The 22941-nt window shown below is 41.6% G+C and overlaps 1 long non-coding RNA gene and 1 other non-coding gene across 12 annotated transcripts in view; both read left to right on the forward strand.

Moving 5' to 3' along the window:
* LOC143673851 (uncharacterized) overlaps window positions 1–22941 on the forward strand; it is a 135348-nt gene that overhangs the window by 58889 nt on the left and 53518 nt on the right. For 9 of the 11 annotated variants that reach the window (XR_013170733.1, XR_013170735.1, XR_013170737.1 and 6 more), the window contains 2 exons: window positions 8480–8668; window positions 9170–9461. This is a non-coding gene — a long non-coding RNA (uncharacterized LOC143673851). Of the gene's footprint in view, window positions 1–366; window positions 513–6783; window positions 8669–9169; window positions 9462–22941 lie in introns of all 11 variants that reach the window. The other 2 variants (XR_013170732.1, XR_013170731.1) reach the window with 2 other exon arrangements.
* Window positions 15204–15309, forward strand: LOC143675248 (U6 spliceosomal RNA). Its single transcript, XR_013171489.1, has one exon. It is a non-coding gene; the product is annotated as a U6 spliceosomal RNA (small nuclear RNA).

Below are 22941 nucleotides of genomic sequence, written 5' to 3' on the forward strand. Positions count from 1 at the left end.
GGAGTCTTGGAGGCCTCATGTAGTTGGATGTTGCTGTCAATCTCTGCCTTTTAATTGGACTGATTAGACCATTGTTTCATTTCTTAAATGTTAGTATTATGACTGAATTTGAATGTACTATAGGAATATTTACTAATTATTTTTCCTATTTCTTCTTTTTGTTCTTTTTTCAGTCTTTAACTCATTGTAGTCTGCCTTCAAATAATGTTTTCACTTCACATGTAAGAATCTTACATGTTTCTTCCATTTTCTCTCTTTGTTATTCTTTGTTCTTTTTATCATATATTTTACTTATATATATCTTATAAACCGCAGAATGCATTGCTGGGTTTTTTTTTTATGGTTTTTGTTGTTGTTAATTTTCAGTAGATGGAATCCAGTGCCGGCAATGGGGCTTTCCCCATCTTTCAGATTCTGACCTCCCCAGGTGGGGTGCGTGTCACCACTAGGGCAGTGATGGGTCCGGGACAGTTTATGGAACCAGGTACCAGGGAGCACTGCTCATCTGACTGGTAGGTACTGGGGTGTGTTTGGTATCAGCCCACTTGTGAAAGGCCAGGAGGGCCTAAGTGGAAGGGGAGCCTGATCACCTCCCAGAGACTCTCCAAGTCTCAGTCTCCAGTTGGAGGACCAGGGGAAATGGAAGTGTTCATGTTCAGTTCCAGGAAAGGCGGTGTGAGTGTGTGGATGCGTGCACGCGTTTGTGTGCATGAAAGGAATCCTGAGCCTTAGGAGCTGCGTTCCAGGCTGCAGTTGATTTCAGACCCTGCAATTCCTGTGACATTGCTTAAGGGCCAGGCCAGACTAAATGAAGTGACGGTTTGTTCAAAACCGTCTGTTGTTTGTCTGTAAGCCCTCTCCCCAGTTCACACCACCAATGTGGGAGGGAAAGTCAGTAAGACCCCGTTATGGTGCGTAATGTCCACCATTGGACAGTGTTCTCTCGGAGGCTGTGTGCACTCTGAATCACCATCCGCTCTATGGTGCTTTCTCCATACTGAGGATTCACAGGTCCAGGAATCAATGGGTAGAAATGGGAATGCTACCACTCATTGTTACCCCTACTAATCCGCTAGAAAAAGTTTTGCTTTCTGAACCTACAACCTTAAGTTCTGCTGGTCTAGAGATGTTAGTTCCAAAAGGAGGATTCTCCCACCATAAAACAAAGTAGTTATTCCATTGAACTTGAAGTTAAAACTTCCAGCTGGCCAGTTTGGGCTTCCATGCTTCTGAATCAACAAGTGAGAGAATTGCTGTATTGGCTGGGGTGACTGATCCTGACTATCAAGGATAAATAGAACCACAGTTATGCAGTGGAAGTAAGGAAGAGTTTTTCTGGAATATAGGAGATTCCCTAGGGTGTCTCTTAGCACTACTCTGCCTTGTTATTCAAGTTAATGGAAAACTACAATAACACAATCCAGGCAGGCATGAAGGTTTGGGTCACCCTACCAGGCAAAGAACCAAGATCAGCTGAAGTGCTTGCTGAAGGTAAAGGGAACCTGGAATGGGGAGAGAAGGAGGTATTGATAAATATGAACTACAACCATGTGTGACCACTTACAGGAATGAAGACTGTGAAGGTATGAATATTTTCTCTTTGTTTTGTTATGGGTATGTTTGTATTTGTACAGGAAGCAAGTATATTTGTTTTCTTCTTTTATCTCCTTATCACATGGTGTTCTAGTTTGCTAGTTGCCAGAATGCAATATACCAGATGCAGAATGGCTATTAAAAAGGGAAATGTAATAAGTTGCTGGTTTATAGTTTTTAGGCCATGGAAATGTCCAAATTAAAGCAAGTCTATAGAAATGTCCAATCTGAGGTATTCAGGGAAAGATACCTTGATTCAAGAAGGCCAGTGAAGTTCAGGGTGTCTTTCAAGTGGAAAGGCACATGGCGAACATGATCAGGGTTTCTCTCTCATCTGGAAGGAAACATGGCAAACATGACGTCATCTGCTAGCTTCTTCTCCACCTCCCCGGGAGCATTTTCCTTCTTCGTTCCCAAATGTCACTGGCTGATGGACTCTCTGCTTCATGGTCCTTTGGCATTCTCTGTTCTCTCAGAATATCCAGCCTTTTCCAACAATGCTTCCTCTTTTAAAGGATTCCAGTAAAGTAATCAAGACCCACCTGGAATGAATGGAGACATATGTCTACCTAATCAAGTTTAATACCCACACTTGATTGAGTCACATCTCTATAGAGATAATGTAATTAAAGTTTCCAACGTACAGTACTGAATAGGGATTAGAAGGAACAGTTGCCTTTACAGAATGGTATTGGGATTTAAACATGGGTTTTCTAGGATACATAAATCCTTTCAAACCAGCACATATGGCATAGGTTGTATTGTTTATGTCATAGTATTTAAGTTATAGGATATCAAGTTTAAGAATAAATATTACCCAAGGACTTGTACTCCGTATTGGAGAGATTTAGTGTGTTTCCTCCATTGCTATGAGATATTAAATTTGTTGTTTTAAACCACCTAGTTTGTTTCTTTGTTGGAGCTGTTCCAGTTGACAGATGAATATTGTTAGGTGAAAAACTATGTCTGTTACTGCTGTAGTTTGCTAGTAGCTGCTGGAATGTGATATACCAGAAACAGAATGGATTTAAAAAGGGGAATTTTCTAAGTTGCAGGTTTACAGTCCTAAAGTAGTAAAAACATCCAAATTAAGCAAGTCTGTAGAAATGTCCCAATTAAGTCACCAGCAGAAGGTTACCTTCACTCAAGAAAGGCCGATGAAGTTCAGGATTTCTCTCTCAACTGGAAAGACAGATGGCAAACATAGTGACGTCTCCTAGCTTTCTCTCCAGACTTCTTGTTTATGACTCTCCCCCTAGGGAGTTTTCTCTCTTCATCTCCAAAGGTCTCTCATGATTCTCCTAAGACTCTGAAGCTCTCTCTAAAATGTTTCCTCATTTAAAGGATTCCAGTAAACTAAGCAAGACCCACTTGGAATGGGTGGAGTCACATCACCACCTAATCAAAAAGTTAATACTAACAATTGGGCATGTCACATATCCATGGAGCTAATCTAATCAAAAGATTCCAATTTACATTATTGAATAGGGATTAAAAGAAGTGGTTGCTCCCACAAGTTTTGATCATGATTAAAGTATGGCTTTTCTAGGGTATATAATCCTTTCAAACTGGCACATTGCTCCTTCTAGACCCTAAAAAAGACATGTTTTACCTATATACAGAATACATTCACTCCCATATCACAAAGGCCTTAAAGTATTTCAGTAACAATAGAAATACAATAGAAGATTAAACCAGTACAAAGTCAGCTACATGTGTGGTCTCTCCTAAGGCAAAATTCTCTTCTGGCTCTGGACCTGTAAAACTCAGAACAGTTGTTTGCTGCCAATGTACAAAGGAGGGACAGTCATAGAATACATATTCCCATTTCCATAAGGAGAAGCTGGAAGGAACACAGGTGTTACCGGACCCAAGCAGTTTTGAAAACCTGCAGGGCAAACTCCAGTAGATTTCAAACTCTGAGAGTCATTTATTTTCAGAGCCTTTAAGAAAGCATCAGTCCCACCCTTTCCAAGGACCTGTGTAGTGGCCAGCCTCTTTCCAAATGTGACCTCGGGGGACACTGAGTTGACTGCCTCTTTCTCAGCTCCACCTTCTGTAAGCATCGAGGCTCCACACAACCCCTCCAAATTTTTCCCCTTATCCATTTAAAAAGCCAGTCCAACATGTTTGGTATTTGCAAACCGCAGCAGCACCTGTCAGTACCAAAATCTGTTCTAGTTTGCTGGCTGCTGGAATGCAATATACCAGAAATGGAAAGGCTTTTAAAAAGGGGAATTTAATAAGTTGCTAGTTTACAGTTCTGAGACTGTGAAAATGTCCAAATTAAAGCAAAGCTATAGAAATATCTAATCTAAGGCATTCTGGGAAAGATACCTTGGTTCAAGAAGGCCAGTGATGTTCAGGGTTTGTCTGTCGGCTGGAAAGGCACATGGTGAATATGGTATCATCTGCTAGCTTTCTTTCCAGGCCTCTTGTTTTATGAAACTCCCCCAGGGGCATTTTCCTTCTTCATCTTCAAAAATCTCTGGCTGCATGGGTCTCATAGTTCTCACGGCTCTCTCAGGACACTAAAGCTCTCCCCAAAGTGTTTCCTCATTTCAAGTTTCAAGTAAACTAATCAAGACCCCCTTGGAATGGATGGAGTCATATCTTCATCTTATCAAAAAGTTAATACCTACTTTTGGGCATGTCACATCTCCATGGAGATAATCTAATCAATTTACCACTGTGAAGTGCTGAATAGGGATTAAAAGAAAAGGCTGCCTCTGTAAGATGGCTCAGTAGTAATACATGGCTTTTCTAGGGTACATAGTCCTTTAAAACCAGCACAGGGTCCAAGCAAATCTATAAATATGTAGAAATGGCTTTTGAGTTACTTTGTAGTTAGTGATCAGAAGAATTATAACTTATGTGATAGAAAAAATATTTGATAAAATGACACCCTTTTATGATGAAATCACTCAACAAATTGGGTCTATAATAGAAATCTCTCAGTGTGGAAAAGGGCCCTAGTTAAAATCCCACCGCTATCATCTTAATGATGAAAAAGTGAAAACTTTATTAGGGTGCCTCCTCCTTTCAATTCTATTACACATTCTATTGGAAGTTCTGAGTTGAAGAATTAGGCGAGTAAAAAAATATATATGGCATGCATATTGGAAAGGAAGTAGTAAAACTAACTTGATTCTCAGATGACATGCTCTTTATTGTGTGAGTTTGCTAAAACTACCAGAATGCAATACACGAGAGATGGAACAGCTTTTAAAATGGGAATTTATTGTATTACAAGTTTATAGTTCTAAGGCTGTAAAAATGCCCAAATTAAGGCACCAAAAGAGGTTACCTTCACTCACAAAAGACTGCTGCTATCTGGAAAAGCTGTATCAGCTGGGAAGGTACCTGCCTGGCTTCTGCTTGTCTCTTGTTCCTGGGCTCCATTGCTTTCAGCTCCTTTTTCCTGTGGAGGTTCCTCACTTGGCTTCTCAGAGAATGGGATTCATCTCTTGGCTTCCCTTGGCTCTCTCCAAGTTCTGGCTTGCTTTGCATCTCATGGGAAGGCACATGGCAATGCCTGCTGAGCCCTGCATCTTCAAATGTCTGGGTTTCCTGCTGGCTCTTTTGGATCTGTTGCATGTATTCCCAAGCATCTCTACATCTTAGGTTTCTCCAAAATCTTTCCATTTTAAAGAACTCTGAGTTATACAACTAATTGTGGTGCTGTGCTTTGAAATTTATTGCCTTTTTGTATATATGTTATTTTTCACAAAAAAGCAAGAAAAAAAGTCGGTTGTGGTGATAGAAAAGTATTGAAGCCTTCTAGCCTTCTATATTCTGGAGCAACTAGAAGGAAAAATCTGAAAGGATCGTGGGGTGTCCCATGACAAACTCTGGGATCTGTCCTGTAACTTCTTGCCGAAGAGTGCTTTGAAAACTATTGCTTTTCCATTTCTTTGCTTTGTTTATATATTATGTTGTACAGTTAAAAAGTTAAAAAAAAGCTACCATCCACTATTGGCTGGGTCACATCTCTATGGAAAGAATAAAAAGGTCCCACCCAGCAATACTGAATGAGGATTAAAGAGCATGGCTTTTTTAGGGTATTCAAGAATTTCAGACCAGCACAGATACCAAGGCAATTAACTGAAGAAGATATAGTCTAATGAAAAAGTGATGCTGGAATAGAATCCAACAGCACATTAAAAAAATTATACACTGTGACCAAGTGGGTTTTATTCCAGGTATGCAAAGTTGGTTCAAAATAAGAAAATCAAGCAATGTAATACAAAACATTTAGAAATTGAAGGAGAAAGCCACCTGATTTACCTCAATTGACACAGAGAAAGGCATTCAACAAAACTCTGCATCCTTTCTTGATAGAAACATTTCCAAATGTAAGAATCTAAGGAAACTTCCTCAACATGACAAAATGATAAAGCTAACATCGTATGAAATGGTGAAAGACTGAATGCCTTCCCCCTAAGATCAGGAATGAGGCAAGGATGCCCCACTGTTATCATTTTATTTAACATTGTGCTAGAAGTTTTAGCTAGAGAAATTAGATAAGAAATAAAAAGCATTCAAATTGGGAAGGGAGAAGTAAAACTCTCATTATTGGCAGACACCATGATTCTGTATTAGGAAAATCCTGAAAAAATTTTGACAGTGCTATTGAAGCTAATAAATGAATTCCGCAAAGTGGTGGGATACAAGATCAACAAAAATCAGTTTTGTTTCTAGAACTAGTAATGAGCTATCTGAGAAGGTAATTAGATAAAAACATTCCATTCACAATAGCATCTAAAAGAATCAACGTCTAGGAATAGTTTTAATGAGGGATGTAAAAGACCTGTACATAGAAAACTAGGAAACATTGCTATCTCTGCGGAGATAACCTAATGAAGTTTGCAATCCATAGTACTGAATAGGAATTAGCAGAAACCGTTGCTTCCCCAAATATGATAAGGATTAAAGCATGGCTTTTCTAGGGTACATAAATGATTTCAAACCAGCATAGGCCCACTCAATTCTGGGTGTGACCTTTCGATGGTATTACTTCCATGAAGATGTGATATACCCAACTGTGGGTGAGACCTTTGGATCAGATGGAGATATGACTGCACCCATTTGAAGTGGGTCCTGATTACTGAAGTCCTTTAAAAGGGGAGTATTGTAGAGAAAGCACATTTGCTTCAGAGCCAACAGAGACACAGATGTTTGGAAATGCAGAAGCCCTAGGAGACACCAGGAACTGAGAGACCTCACAGAAGTTATACAAGAACCAAAGCTGGCAGAGAGTTACACTTCTGGTGATGAAGAAGGGAAATGCCCCCAGAGAAGCTGTATGGAACCAAGAGCAAAAGAATCAGCAGATGCCAGCCACTTGTCTTCCCAGATGACAGAGGTGTTCTGGATGCCTTTGGCCTTTCTTAATTCAAGGTATGTGTTCTATGGATGCCTTAGTTTAGACATTTTTATCACCTTAGAACTATAAACTTGTAACTTAATAAATCCCCTTTATAGAAGACAACTCATTTCTGGTATATTGCATGTTGGGGGCATTAAGAAATTAAAAAATGTTTAGCTCTACAAGAATATAATTTACATATTAGAACAGCATGCTTGGATTTCCTGTTTCTAGAGATAAGCTCAGAGAACCTTTTTTCTTCAAAATAGTAGAAAATAGTCAAGCATACTGACTTTATTAATGTAGGAATTGTTAACATTTTACTATAATTTTCTAATTGTGTTTTGCTGAAATATTTTAAGGAAATTACACATATGTAACAACACAAGCCTTAACGCTTTCATATGTATCTCTAAAAAAAGTAAGTAAACTTAGCTTCATGATCACAATTAACAAGAGCAACAATTATTTTCCTTTTAATTTCTGATATTAGTACATCCATAAATTTCCCCAGTTATTTCCATATATCTTCCATAGCTTTTGTTTTCTCTACCCGAAACCCTGTTATTTGCTGTTATGTCATAAATTCTAACCTATACACCTTGAGGCTCCAGGTAGTAGAGTGGAAATAACATCTTATAATTCCACAGTGCTTCCAAAACAGACACAGAAAATTAGTGGCTTCGGGCATGGTATGTTTTAGGGAAGTGCGGTCAAGACTCTTCCACAATTTCTTGTGCCATTTATGGTAGAGGGGCTGGGTGCTCTCTGGACCCACACAGTCCACATCTTCCTGCTCCGGCCCCCTGCAGATCCCTGGGGACTAGATTCCACCTCTCAAGGGAGAGTGCTCAGGGTGGCGTCCTGTGTGACCTCAGGACTAGTGTAGAGGAGAAGGCTTCCAACCCGGACTGAGAGCTCAGGGTAGCTGCGTCCTGGTGTGGAGCCAGTGCTCAGGGTGGGTCCAGGCATGGAAACTCTGGGCCCAACACAGGCTGCAGTCCTGAGCGGGAAGAGCCCCTGCTGCAGTGGTAAGACACAGGGGTTTTAAAGAGAACGGTGTGGGCTGAAGAGAGTTAGTTCTAAAGCCAGAGAGACCCCGGTAAATTCCAGCACTTTCACAGGAAGGACAGGCAGGTTCCTCATCTGAAAAGGAGGATGTCAGTACAACTACCTCCAGGTGTTATGCTCAGAGCAAAGGCATCACCTGTACATCATCCAGCCAAAGACCACTTAATAAGTAATGTGCAAATATTGGCTTCTGTCATATTTGGAAGACACTTTGTTCTTTTTATTTAGTATTTCATTTAATCCTTACAAATGCCCTATTGATAGGTATAACCATATTTTCAAAAAGCAGAACAGTTTAAAGGTGATATAACCAAGGTTACAGGAGGCAGATGAGCTATACTGGAAATGGAAATATACTTCCCCAAATCAGGCTATTCCTAATAGCCTTTGTGCCTAAAACCCAGTATTACAGTATTGACAGCACTTAGCAGAGTGACTTGTCCACAGATCCCCAAGACTATGATGGTGAAGTGAATGTGGACACAGGACCCTCTGCCAGGTGGATTTATGCTGTGAATTCTGGCATCTCTCCAAAGACTTTGGGCCAGACTGAGGCTCTTACTCTTCCTGCTCCATCAGGACTGTTTTCAGTAGACACAGCCTAATATTCTAGTGGAGTGCTTGTCTGACAGACAGGTAAGGGGACCACACGTGTAGTTTTAAATTTTCTCCTAGTGACATTAAAATGGTAAAAAAAATAGTGAAATTAGTTTTAAGAATCCATTGTGTTTAACACAAAACACCCAAAATATTATTTCAATGCTACAACCTAGTCACTTTCAAGAGCTTTGGTCACATGTGGCTAGCGGCCAAAGATATGGAAAGTACAGTTATTCAGAACTCTAAGAGTCAGATTTAAGGCCCTACCTACATCAGTAGTTTTCAACTTGGGAGGGAGACAGTTTTGCTCCCAAGGGTCCATTTTGTAATGGATGGAGAAATTTTTGATTGTCAGAACTGGGAAGGAATCCGCTACTGGCATCTATTGGGAAGAGGCCAGAGATGTTACTGAACATTTCATAGTGCCCAAGTCGGCTGCCCACACCACTAAATTATCCAGCACAAAATGTCAGTTATGCTGATTTTGAGAAAGCCTACTCTAGATGAGGGTTTTAACTGACATGAATTTTTCTCCAGTCCTAGGTCCCAGCCTCTCTGGAATGAAGCAGTGTTTGTCGGGCACAAAGGACAAAGTCCCACGAAAGGAGGCCTGCATGAAAGAACAGCCTCTCTGGCCAGAGCTGCAGAGCAGGGACAGAAGAGCCCAGAGAGGAGTAGGTGCTGAGTTGTACCACCAGAAGCAGTTTTTGGCTCCCCCTGTCCTGAGTGGGTCAGATGGGGATGTTGCCACATCCAGAAGCCACCACAGTCTATGTGACAGTGGACATCGTGGACCAGGTTGCAGAAGGTGGTGACCTACGTTGAAAGGGTGAGTGACTACACAGGAGCCGTCACATGGCTGGAGGGCTTAGAGACATGATCTGAAGGGAGGACAGACCCAGCTGAAACTGAGGAAATCCTGCCTCCACCCCTCCTTCAAGTGTCTCTCATTTTCTCCATTCTTCCCTCACTATTTCTAGATTCTCAGTAGTTCTCACACCATGTCAGTCACCACAGGTTGCGTCTAAGTTCTCTGAGGCTCCCTTTATCCTGAATATATAATATTAAAAAATAATAGTATAGGTAGGAAATTTTATTTCTGACACTTGAAAGCTTAATAAATTATTGGACGTCAAATTAGTGGCTTTTCCAGGTGCATTTAGGACATTGTGAGGAGTAGAGCACAGTGGTGTTCAGTCTGTCTCAGTAAGTCAACAGCAATGTCTTATCTAAAAGGACTCTTGAAAAACAGCACCCATTACAGCAACAGGATTAAGAAATTTTCTCTCATTAAGCATCTTTCAGGCTCAGGCCTTGCATAGAGTGGAGCGCATACCCTGGGGTTTGGGGGAGCCTGGCTGCCACCACATGGAGGGGTGAGCATGTGCCGTGGAGAGGGCAGAGAGCCTGGGTGCCGGCCCCATGCTGGGAGAGGGTGGTGCCAAGAAAAAGGTGTTCTCCCCAGTGTCCCGCAAGACTCCGTTTGGAGCGAGGCAGGCCTCTGCCTTTGTTACGGATGGGCCTGCTGCTTTCAGAAGCCCCAAGGACGAATGACCCTTGGCCTATGAAATCCAATGGACTTTGTCCTGCAGATTTTCAAATGTACTTGGGTCCTGTGTCCCATGTTCCCTCCATCCTATTTGACTGCATATGTGTATGTTGGCAGCAAATGACTTGTCTTGGGGTTTTAGAGGTCCAAAGCCAGAGGATAATTATGCCTTTCAGAGACCGTGCCATAACTAACTTTGATAGGACTTTGTTCATTTCTCACTTTGAGTTTCATGCCTGTTCGTAGCAAAGTGGTTTAAGGGTCCCTGATACTGTTATGGAATGAATATATGTTGCATATGGGAACAACAGGTCTTTTTTAGGGTCCAAACGGTGAAATGTGTTGATGTGAAGGAATGCATGTCCCCTAGACAAGCTGTGTTCTAATTTAAATCCCATTTCAAAAAGGCAGAATAATCCCTATCCAATACTGTAGGTTTCAGACTGGAATGAGATCCTCTCCCTGCAGGTGTGATTTAATCAAGACTTTTTGTTAAGCCTGGTTAGGTGACGACATTACCGCAGTCATTTCAGTGGGTCTTGGTATGGTTCTGGAGTCCTGTGAAAGAGGAAGTATTTTGCAGAATGGCAGGTGCACAGAGAGCAGAACAGAACGACATAGCCATGAGAAGCAGAGTCTACCAGCCATCGACCCTTGGAGATGAAGAGGGAACATGCCTCCCAGGGAGCTTCCTGAAACCGGAAGCCGGTAGAGAAAGCTAGCAGATGACGCCGTGCCCACCGTGTTTCTGTCCAGACGAGAGAGGCACCCTGACCGTGTTCACCATGTGCCTCTGCAGACAAGAGAGAAAGTCTGACTGTGTTCACCATGCGCCTTCTCACTTGAGAGAGAAACCCTGAACTTCATTGGCCTTCTTTATCCCCAAGGTATCTATCCCTGGTTGCCTTAGATTGGAATTTCTATAGAGTTGTTTTAATTGGGTCATTTTCTTGGGCTTAGAACTGTAAACTAGCAACTTATGAAATTCACCTTTGAAAACCATTCCGTTTCTGGTGTATTGCATTGCTGCAGCTAGCAAACCAGACCCAATTTTGGTACTGGAGAGGGGGGACTGCTGCTGCAGTTCGCAAACACCAAAGATGTTGGAATGGCTTTTGAAATGGATGAGGGAAGGATGTGGGCCAATGGTGAGAAGCTTGATAGAGAAGGCCTAGGATGCTTTGAAAAAAACTGTTAGTAGAAATGTGTCCTCTAAAGATGCCTGTGATGAGGCTGTAGACGGAAAAGAGGCATGTGTGATTGCAAACGGGAAGAAAGGCGATCCTTGTTTTCAAATAGCATTTCGTCGGGAAGAATGGATGAGTGGCTTTGTCTGGAAGGTAGATTTCAAATGCCATGAACTTGGATATTTAGCATGAGAGATCTTCCACTGAAATGTCGAAAGTGCAACCTGGTTTCTCCTCTCATTATCGTGAGATGTGACCAGAGAGAGATAAGCTGTGGCCTGAACTCTTGGGTACGAAGAAATCAGAAGTGGGTGTTCTGGAAAATGATGGGCTTCCAGGAAGGGAGATGCCAGAGAATAGTACTCCCTGTATGGATGGAAACAGTCATTCTTTTCACAGAAAGCCAGGATCGGACATGGAGTTCTCCAGGGAGGGGATGTGGAAAAGCCTTATGCCTGATGGGCATGAACCAAGGCTACTGCCTAGAAAGCCAACGAGAGTGCTTTGGGACCTGTAGAAAGAGAGCCACTACCAGTCTGGACTGTGGGGTTCAGAGAAGGGAGACCATGGAAGAAAACTGACTTCAGAGGGAAAATGCATAGAGGCTGAGGTCTGAAGTCAAGAAGCTTTGGGCCAGGAGAGAGGACATACCCAAGCCCATTGAGAGGGTGAGCTTGCCCCAAAGGCTGATTATCGGCCTTTCACCTCGTGACAGTGTAAGCATCATTCCGCCTCAGGCCTTGCATAGAGTGGAGCACATACCCTGGGGTTTGGGGAGAGCCTGGCTGCCACCACATGGAGGGGTGAGCATGGGTCACGGAGATGGCAGAGAGCCTGGGTGCCGCCCCCATGCTGGGAGAGGGTGGTGCCAAGAAAAAGGTGTTCTCCCCAGTGTCCCACAAGGTTCCCTTTGGAGAGGGGCAGAGCTCTGCAGAGGCCTTTGTTCCAGGTGGGCCTGCTGCTTTCAGAAGCCCCAAGGATGAATGACTCTCAGACTATGAAACCCAATGGACTTTGTCCTGCAGATTTTCAAATGTACTTGGGTCTTGCCTCCCCTGTGTTCCCTCCACCCTATCAGACTGCATATGTATATGCTGGCAGCAAATGACTTGTCTTGGGGTTTTAGAGGTCCAAAGCCAGAGGGTAATTATGCCTTTCAGAGACCGTGCCATAACTAACTTTGATAAGACTTTGTTCCTTTCTCACTTTGAATTTCATGCCTGTTGGTAGTAAAGTGGTTTAAGCATCCCTGATACTGTTATGGATTGAATGTATTTTGCACATGGGAACAACAGGTCTTTTTTAGGGTCCAAACATTGAAATGTGTTGATGTGAAGGAGTGCACGTCCCCTAGACAAGCTGTGTTCTAATTTAAATCCCATTTCAAAAAGGCAGAATAATCCCTATCCTATACTGTAGGTTTCAGACTGGAATGAGATCCTCTCCCTGCAGGTGTGATTTAATCAAGACTTTTTGTTAAGCTCGGTTAGGTGATGACATGACTGCAGTCATTTCAGTGGGTCTTGGTATGGTTCTGGAGTCCTGTGAAAGAGGAAGCATTTTGGAGAATGACAGAAGCTCAGAGAGCAGAGCAGAACGACCTGGCCACGAGAAGCAGAGTCCACCAGCCAGCAACATTTGGAGAAGAAGAAGGAACATGCCTCTCAGGGAGCTTCCTGGAACAGGAAACCAGGAGAGAGAAAGCGAGCAGATGACACCGTGCTCACCGTGTTTCCTTCCAGATGAGAGAGGCACCCTGACCGTGTTCACCATGTGCCTCTGCAGACAAGAGAGAAAGTCTGACTGTGTTCACCATGTGCCTTTTCACTTGATAGAGAAACCCAGAACTTCATCAGCTTTCTTGATCCCCAAGGTGTCTTACCGTGGATGCCTTAGATTGGAATTTCTATAGACTTGTTTCAATTGGGTCATTGTCTTGGCCTTAGCATTGTAAACTAGCAATTTCTTCACTTCGCCTTTTGAAAAACCATTCTGTTTCTGGTGTATTGCTTGCCTGCATCAAGCAAACGAGAACAGATTTTGGTACCCGAGAGTGGGGTGCTGCTGCTGCAGTTTGCAAACACCAGAGATGTGGAAATGGTTTTTTCAAATGGATGAGGGGAAGAATCTGGGCCAAATGTGAGAACCTTGAGAGAGAAGGCCTCGGATGCTTTGAAGAAACTGTTGGTAGAAATATGGCCTCTAAAGATAGCTCTGGTGAAGCCGTAGACAGAAATGAGGCATGTGTGATTGCAAACTGGAAGAAAGGTGGTCCTTGTTTTCAAATAACATTTAGATAGGCAGAATGGAGTAGTCGCTTTGTCGGGAGGTTGATTTTCAATTCCAGGGACTTGGTTATTTGGAGAGATGTCTCATTGAAATGTCAAAAGTGCAGCCTGGTTTCTCCTCACATTATCATCAAATGCAACCGGAAAGCAATAAGCTGAGGCCTGAACCCTTGGTTGGGAAGAAACCGGAAGATGATGTTCTAGAAAATGATGGGCTTCCAGGAAGGGAGACTCCAGAGAATAGTGCTCCCTGTGAGGATGGAACCAGTCAGTCTCTTCAGAGCAAGCTCGGATCAGACATGGAGTTATCCAGGGAGGGTTTGTGGAATGGCCCTGTGTCTGATGGGCACAATCCAAGGCTACTGCCTAGAAAGCCAATGAGAGTGCTGTGGGACCTGTATAAAGTCCACTGGTGCCAGTCTGGACTCTGGGGTTCAGAATAGGGACACAATGGAAAGATACAAACTTCAGAGAAAAAAACTTGGAGGCTGGGTTCTGAAGTCAGGAAGCCGCTGGCCACGAGAGCAGACTCACCCAAGTTGGTGGAGAGGGTGAGTTTGCCCCAAAGGCCGAGAATGGACCTGCCACCTGGTGGCAGTGGAAGCGTCATTCCACCTCAGGCCTTGCAGAGAGTGAAACACATGCCCTGGGGTTTGGGGAGAGCCTGGCTGCCACCACATGGTGGGGTGAGCATGTGCCGCAGAGATGGCAGAGAGCCTGGGTGCTGCCCCCATGCTGGGAGAGGGTGGTGCCAAGAAAAATGTGTTCTCCCCAGTGTCCCACAAGGTTCCATTTGGAGAGAGACAGAGCTCTGCTGAGGCCTTTGTGATGGGTGGGTCTGCTGCTTTCAGAAGCCCCAAGGACGAATGACTCTCAGACTTTGCAATCTAATGGACTTCATCCTGCAGGTTTTTTAATCTGCTTGGGTCCTGTGTCCGCTGTGTTCCCTCCACCCTATCAGAATGCAGGTGTGTATCCTTCCTATGTTGGCAGCAAATCACTTGTCGGGGGGTTTTAGTGATCCAAACCAGAGGGTAATTTTGCCTTTCAGAGACTGTACCATAACTAACTTTGATAGGAGTTTGTTCATTTCTAACTTTGAATTTCATGCCTGTTGCTGGCAAAGTGGTTTAAGGGTCCCTGATAGTGTTATGGAATGAATGTATTTTGCACATAGGAAAACATGTCCTTTTTAGGGTCCAAACAGTCTAGGAGAAGCTGGTCCTGAATCCTCCGAGTTTCCACGGTGTTGCAGCTGAGGTCTTCTATTTTATTGAACACATTTAAGTGATACCCAGTTTGAGGTCCTGAAATGGGCATAGAAACATTTAAGCATAGATCTGTTTGTAAATTCAGATAGCATACTGTTATGTATCCTGGAATGCCTCAGGGAATCCACAGGAGTGTTTAATTATGAGAGGACAACAGAGGGTCCTCTGTCAGACAGTTTGCACAGGAGCCTTTGACTGCACTACATTTCTTTGGATGACATATCTCTGCAAAGCTGCATTCTTCAGAAGCAAGGACCACGTAAAAATCCATGTCGAGTGCTTGTTTCACAGCACAGATACTAAAATTGGAACAATACAGAGAAGATTGGCATGGCCCCTGCATAAAGATGACATACAACCTCATTTAGTGTTCCATATTAAAAAAATTCATGTTGAACAGGAAATGGGGAAGCCAGGCATCTGATTCAAAGATTTCCCAGTCTTGGAGTCCTTGTCCAGGACAGACCCAGAGCAAGCGAGTACGTTACTAGTGCATGGAATAACCTGCTCTTAGTTTGAGAGTCCCAACCTCTTGATTTCTGGTAATTTGCTGTTCTGCATGATTTTTTTTTGAAGTGCTTTTACAGCTATGATCAAATAATGATTTGTTTCTTGCCTGTTTCCATATGTAGACTATAAGCTTCCTGATGACATGGTCCCTGTCCATCTTGTTCGTAGCTCCAGGGAGTAACACAGAGCTGGGTATACAGAAAGTGCCCAGTCCAGTATGCATGGGTTAATGAACTTATGTTTTCTTGACCTTATGTTTTCTTCTTGCATGTCTTCCTCTACTTGTCTGCCCCCATTTTATTTTTCTTTCCTTCTCCCCTACTATGTCCCTGGCATGCTGATATTACCCACAGACCTGGCTGAGTTCTATGATCACACCAGTGTCTGAAAATTGTGCATTACTGGTTGTTCATGTCTGGTGCTGTCACTAATGAGCCTTCACGTTCTTGAAACAAGAAATGTAGCCTCCCAAGAGGTTAATTCACCAACAAGTAATGTAGGTTGAAGGGGAAAGTTGGTGCAAAATATACCTGTTCAGCTTTTTGGAGTAGAATTTTGCCCCAAAAAGGCAGGGGTTAAGGCCTTTTCCTTTCCTTGTATAACTATCTAGTCCTGGGTAAGAGGAAAAGGCAGTAAAAATCTAACCTTGAAAAGCAAAATTTGGATTTTGTCATTAGCTGTAAAGGCTTGCTATTAGGAAACTACAATATTTAGCAGGGAAATTGAAATACTCAGATTACTGAGGATTTTAGAACCAAAAGGGACTTTAGAAATCAGTCACACTTCTGGAAGTAAAGAATATGACCCCATGATGTTAACCCATAAGTTTAAGGTCTCATTGTAGTTACCTGGCAAAGGCAAAATGAAAGCTCAGGACTGGTCCAGTTCATGACCTCATGTTCAGGCTTCATTGCAGCTGGTGCTATGGTGCCCTCGACATGCTCCTTACAACATCTTTCCATGGGTGCATGGGGAGAAACACACTGTCTGAGTCACTTCTCCAGGTGGTGGTGAGAATCGCCAAAGCAATGTACTAGCCTCAGTTTGTAAATCATCAAGTGTCCTACATTTACAAGACACCATTGTTACTACAAAAGCATTTCTAGAAAACTTCAGAGAAGAAGGAGAAGCAGCAGGAGCAGAAACATGAGCAGCAGCAGTGAAGGAGGAAGAGGGAGGAAGAGGAGAAAAAGAAGAAAAGGTGATAACTCAGCTCTAGGCAAACAAAAATTGAGGGACATTCTACAAAGTACCTGACCTATTTCTTCAAAAGGGTCAAGGTCATACAAGAAAGACTGAGCAACCATCACAGATCAGAGATTGGGAGTCAAAACCATTAAGCAATGTGGGATCCTGGATTGACCCTTGAAACGGGGTAACGACATTTGTGGAAAAACTGGGAAATTCAGATAAAGTCTGTAGTTTACTGAATCGTATTGGACCCATGTGAATTTCTTCGTTTTGACCAATGAAACACAGTTATGTAGGACGTGAGCACTTGAGGAAGGGGGTGAAGGATATTTGGAACTGTCTGTGCTGTTTTGCAGTTGATTCCTCTGTAAATCTAAAATCATTTCAAAATGAAGTTTCATAAAGTGTTCTCGAGTTCAGGGACCAGGAAGAACAAATAGGTAGATTACTACAGAATGGGTCTTGGTTTTGGTTTGCATGTTCCATTCTGGTTATTTCTGAATGTATTTTTTTTTATTAATTAAAGAAAAAAAGAAATTAACACAACATTTAGATATGTGATTGCATATGTAGAATGGAATGATTTCTAAATGTATTTTTTATTCAGAGTATTAATAGCAGTGTGTTGTAGTTTCCTTTAATCTTTATGTTTCCTAAAACTATGAAAGGTGCTTCATGTAAATTTGCCAATCCCTTAACTCAGGATGAACAGGCAGAACCACTTACATGGTCAGTGGTATCTACTGAAGGCCTTCCCTGTGCATTACCTTAGAAACATTAAGATAACTAAGACAAGCCCAAGGCAAGAAACCTAGAGTCTAGTGGGGAAGATAAACTCAAAAGAAGTAATTATGGTATAAAGCAAATAATACAGAAGACTATGAATGAGGTATAATGAGAACTTGTATTATTTCCATTGCTTTTGGTTTGAAGGAACAGGAAACCTTAACCCAAACTGTTTTATGTTATAAGAATCTTCATGTACCAGGAAATCCAGAGACATGGCAGGTTTCAGGTGTAGTCCAATTAAGGCTTCCTTTCCTCAGTTATCCTCTTAGCTCCATGGCCCTTCATGTTGACACTGCCCTTCAGCTGGCCTCCCGCACAGGCAGAAGGTGGTCCCAGCAGCCAAAGAGCAACATTTCCAAGTTGAGGTGCAATGAAGAGACCTAGAGCTCTTCATCACATAGGATGTGTAAGTTATTTCTCAAGTCTTTAATATTTGAATGTGTTGATTTTGTAATCATTTTATTGCAGTAGACTTTACATACTATAAAGTTCATATATGTAAATTGTACATTTCCATGTGTTCTTGTTTGCTAGCTGCTGGAACGCAATATACCAGGAAGAGAATGGCTTTTAAAAAGGGGAATTTAATAATTTGCGAGTTTGTAGTTCTAAGGCCGAGAAAATGTCACAATCAAAACAGTCTATAGAAATGTCCAAATTAAGGCACCAAGAAGAGGTTACCTTCACTCGAGAAAGGTTGATGGGTTCAGTGTTTCTCTCTCAGCTGGAGGGCACATGGCAACAGTCTGCTATCTTTCTCTCCCAGCTTCTTGTTTCATGAAGCTCCCTCAGGGACATTCTTCTTCATCTCTAAAGGTTGCTGTCTGGTGGACTCCATGCTTCTCTTGACTTCATGGCTCTGCTCTGCTCTGCTGGGGCTTTTTTGTGGCTCTAAGAGGGACTCTCTCCAAAATGCTTCCTCTTTTAAAGGATTAATGGGTGCAGTTACAATTCCATGGAAGCTACTGATCAAAAGTTACCAGTCACAGTTGGGTGGGTGACATCTCCATAGGAACAATCAAACACCCCCAGCCAGCAATATTGAATGAGGATTAAAGGACTTGGCTTTTCTGGGATCCACCACAGATTCAAACTGGCACACATGGATTTTATTATTTTTACAGAGTCGTACAACCATCATAATCTAATCTTAGAAGCTTTTTATCAACCCAAAAAAGAAACTGTGAAGCCATTAGAAGTCACTCTTACTTCCTTCCTCCTTCTCTCCAGCCCTAGGGAAACAGTAATCTACTATCATGTCTCTATAGACCTGCTTACTTTAGACATTTCATATCATTGAGACCATAGAGTATGTGGTCTTTTGTGACTGGCTTCTTTCACTTTGCATATGGCTTGTGAGGTTCATCCACGTTGAAGGATGTATCAGTACTTCATTCTTCCAATTACTGAGCAATATTCCAGTGTATGAGTATATCACACTTTGCTTATATGTGCTGTTTATATAGTTTTGAATCTTTTTTTAATTTTAAAATGTTTTCTTGAGTTATGGACTTTAATATCTGTTCCATTTACTTTCCTTGCTTTTATCTTCAGCAACTTCTATTGTTGTTGGATCCTCTTTGTTTATGCTCCGTGTTCAATATTTATCACCTTATCTTTTTATTTTAAATTTTTTAATCATTCTTAAACTTTTAATTTTCAGATACTTTCAAACTTACATGACAGTTACAAAAATAATAGAAAACCCATACAGAAAACTCCCACATACCTTTCTGCAGATACCCAGATTCACCAATTACACAATTTCACCACATTTACTACATTACTCTATCTATCTATCTATCTATCTATCTATCTATCTATCTATCTATCTATCTATCTATTTATCTATCTATCTATCTATCTAATCTAGTTTCTAAACATTTGAGAATAGGTTGTCTCTGTCATGGTCCTTAACACACAGTACTTCCATGTAAATTTCCTAAGAACAAGGATATTCACTTATGTAACTACCTAAAGTACAGTTATCAAATTCAAGAACTTTAGCATTGATAGAAAACTTTCATTCTATATTTCAGTTTTTTCACATGCCCAAATAATGTTGTCATTTTATCTTCTATCCTTTTAAATCTGTTTTGTTTTGAATTTTAAATTTTCCCTCATTTTCACTTTATTTTTCCCTTAAATAGTTATGTGTTGGTTTAATCCACTCTTTAGTTCATTCTAACTTGAACTTCATATGTGAAAAGTTTTAAATAATTTTTTGTAAGTCTACTAAATCATTTCTGAATTTTTCTAACTCTTACATTAGTTGTTTTATGTCCTATTCTATGTTGTATTATTTTCTTAAAATTTTAGTCTTGTTTTACAAGTTGGTTGTGTGTAGGAGCCAAGGGTTAAAACAAGACCTGCAGGTGTTGTTGGGAGCAGCTGGCCTCAGGATGGTGGCAGTAAACTGTGGAGATTGTTATGTAGAGCAGTCTGGGAGGAAGAGAATGTTTACCCCAAATGGTTATGTTAAGTGTGAAGGAAGAGAGCACTGAAAAATGAGCTCTCTGTTCTTTCAAGAAATGCATGCATGCCTTTTGTCACCCTGCGGTATTTAAGTAGGCTCTGGATAAGAATAAAGTTGTCTGAAGTCTGTCTGAAGTAAACTCAAGCTTCAGATCCCCTGAGCTCCTCTGTGTCTTCCTTCCTTCAAGCTTCAGATCCCCTGAGCTCCTCTGTGTCTTCCTTCCTTCCTTCCTTCCTTCCTTCCTTCCTTCCTTCCTTCCTTCCTTCCTTCCTTCCTTCCTTCCTTCCTTCCTTCCTTCCTTCCTTCCTTCCTTCCTTCTTCTCCCTCCCTCCTCCCTCCCTCCCTCCCTCCCTCCCTCCCTCCCTCGCTCCCTCCCTCCCTCCCTCCCTTCCTTTTTTTCTCACCATTCCTTAATATCCTTCGAGCTCCATTTCAACAGGAAGCAACAGTTGTGTGCCAGTTTGAGGTTATTTTGTACCCCAGAAAAACCATGCCCTTTAATCCTCATTTAATATTGCTGGGTGGGTTCTTTTTAATTGTTTTCATGAAGATGTTACCCACCCAATTGTGAGTGGTGGTTGACTTTTGATTCGATGGTTTCCATGGAGATGTTTCTCCACCAATTTAAGGTGGGGTTGCTTACTGCAGCCATTAAAGATGAACCATTTTGGAAATAACTCACAGCCAACAGAGCTGAGAGAGGCCACAGAGCCAGAGACCTTCAGAGATGCAGAAGAACAGCTCTGGGAAGTCCTTATGAAATGAGAATCCAGGGGAAAAAGCTAGGAGATGTTGCCGTGTGCCTTTCCAGCTGACAGAGGTGTTCTGGACTCATTTCCTTTCTTGAATCAAGGTAGCTTTCCCTGGATGCCTTCACTTGGGCATTTTCATGGCCTTAGAACTGTAAACTTACAATTTAATAAATTCCCCTTTGTAAAAGCTATTCCATTTCTTGTATATTGCATTCCAGCAGCTTACAAAGTAAAACAGGCAGTTACGGTTTTTACTTGTTTCAGTGGCATGTTGTTGCAGTGTGCTTTTACTGTCTACAGACATATTACTCTGCTTGTCAAACCTGTTTTCAAAAATAATAACTCTATAAAGGGTTGGCCTCAATATTTTTCTTTTGTTTATTTTAAAGTGAAATTAGTTTTCTGATCATTTAGAAGGGAGGTGCTTTTATTACTTTACAGAACTCTTCTGTTGTTTTTGTGTAGTGTAGAAAAGGAGATGGTTCACCGTGTGGGATTTCTTGGCTCTGATCCTTCCTCTGCTTTGTTTTGGACATTCCCTTTCCTTCAATTCTGTTGTCCTATTCTGTTCAATTTTTATTCCATGCCTAGCAGTTTCCACTCAGTATGGTGCCCTGTCCTGGTAAGTTTTAAGAATCTTTAGTGGATAGATTGCTCCAGACTCTTCATACTTCCCTATGGTTCCCTTTTTCTATTCCACTGGGCACGTTCCCGACAAGACTTAGTTTTGCTCTCAAGTAGGCCAGTCGGTGAATATATTTTGACTCTTTAGGGGTTGTCTTGTTCTCAGGTCTATCAGAAGCCATACTATACCCTTCTGCTTCCTCCTGCACAGGTGCTGATACTAGTGGCTGTTGTTTGGTTTCACCCCTGCAATTCCAGCTTGTTAGTTTGGATTTTGTGGGGATAGCCAACCACTGTGTTTTATTATGAATGTTGCCTATTGGTTGTTAACTTTGCTATCTAGTTGCTCTGCTTAGGTACATGGGGATTTGGAGAGAGTAAAAGGCTATGCCACCACCGCTGACATCTTCCCCCAAATTCCTGAGGTACAACTTTCAACTGTGTGTCACCTAAGGCAAAAAGTTTGATTGAGTTCCAAAAAGGGGGCTGGTCAGTGCACCAAAGAGTATGGAGATGGGAGAGCAGGATGTAAAAGGAGAATTAAAAAATAGAGAGAGATAGGAAGCTTGAAAAAAATCAAAACCTTACTTGAAAATTTTTTCTACAGTTAGCCCTTTAACTGTAATTCTCAAAAAAGGCATGATTATATTCCATAGACAGCAAGAATCATTGGATGCATGTTTGAACCTAAGGCACTAGGTGACAGAAGAACCCATACACAATTATGTGTATTTACTGGCTTTGTTTCTTGTCCTGTGATAGCCAAGGCAGTCATGTTTTACATATTAATTTAGTGCTTGCCCCACCTTTCCTATTTGAAATTCTTCCTTTCATTCATATCTCCTGTATAAAATTAGTTTTATTTCCCTTCCTTCTTTATCATTTTTCTACTCCCTATTCTCTCCTCCCTACCTGTAGGTTTCATTAGCTGAAATCTCAGGATGCGTGGAAGGATGTGGACAAAGGTTATTCACACCAATTCCCCTTCCCTCAGGACAGACTGCAGGATGACCATAGTTAGTGGAGGGGTCATCATGACTGCCAGTTCAAAGTCACACCTCTCTGAAAAGAAGTTTTAGATAAAATCATTTCCACAGACAATCAACAATTGTGAAAGGACACCTACAATGAAACATTATCCTTATCAGTGTGACTATAAAACAAATAAAAAGGATGGCAAATATCTTACTCTTTCATTATTTATTCATTATTATTATTATTATTATTATTCGTGTTTTTAAAATATTTTTGTTCTTCCTTTCTCCTCTTATTATTATCTTAAATTTTTGATGATCACAGGAACATGTACTTTTAGGAAAATTTAAATATTGTAGTGGGGGAAAATATTTCGATTTTCTAAACCTGCCAGAATGCGATATTTCAGAAATGGGTTGGGTTTTTCAACTGTGATTGATTAGGCTACAAATTTATAATTCTAGGACAATAGAAGTGTCCAAAATAAGACATCAACAAGAGAGTACCTTCACTGAAAAAAACTTATGGTGACTGGGGTTTGTCTGTCAGTGGAAGGCATATCGCAGCATCTACTGGTCCTTCTCTTCTGGATGGATTTCAAAATGGCTCTTTCCGTTACTGTGGGGTTTTATGGCTTCTCCTTGAGTGTTTTTCTTTCTCTCTTGGCTTCTCCCTGCCCTGCGGTCCTCAAAAATGT

This window comes from Tamandua tetradactyla, chromosome 2 (assembly GCF_023851605.1).
Source record: "Tamandua tetradactyla isolate mTamTet1 chromosome 2, mTamTet1.pri, whole genome shotgun sequence".
NCBI lineage: Eukaryota > Metazoa > Chordata > Mammalia > Pilosa > Myrmecophagidae > Tamandua > Tamandua tetradactyla.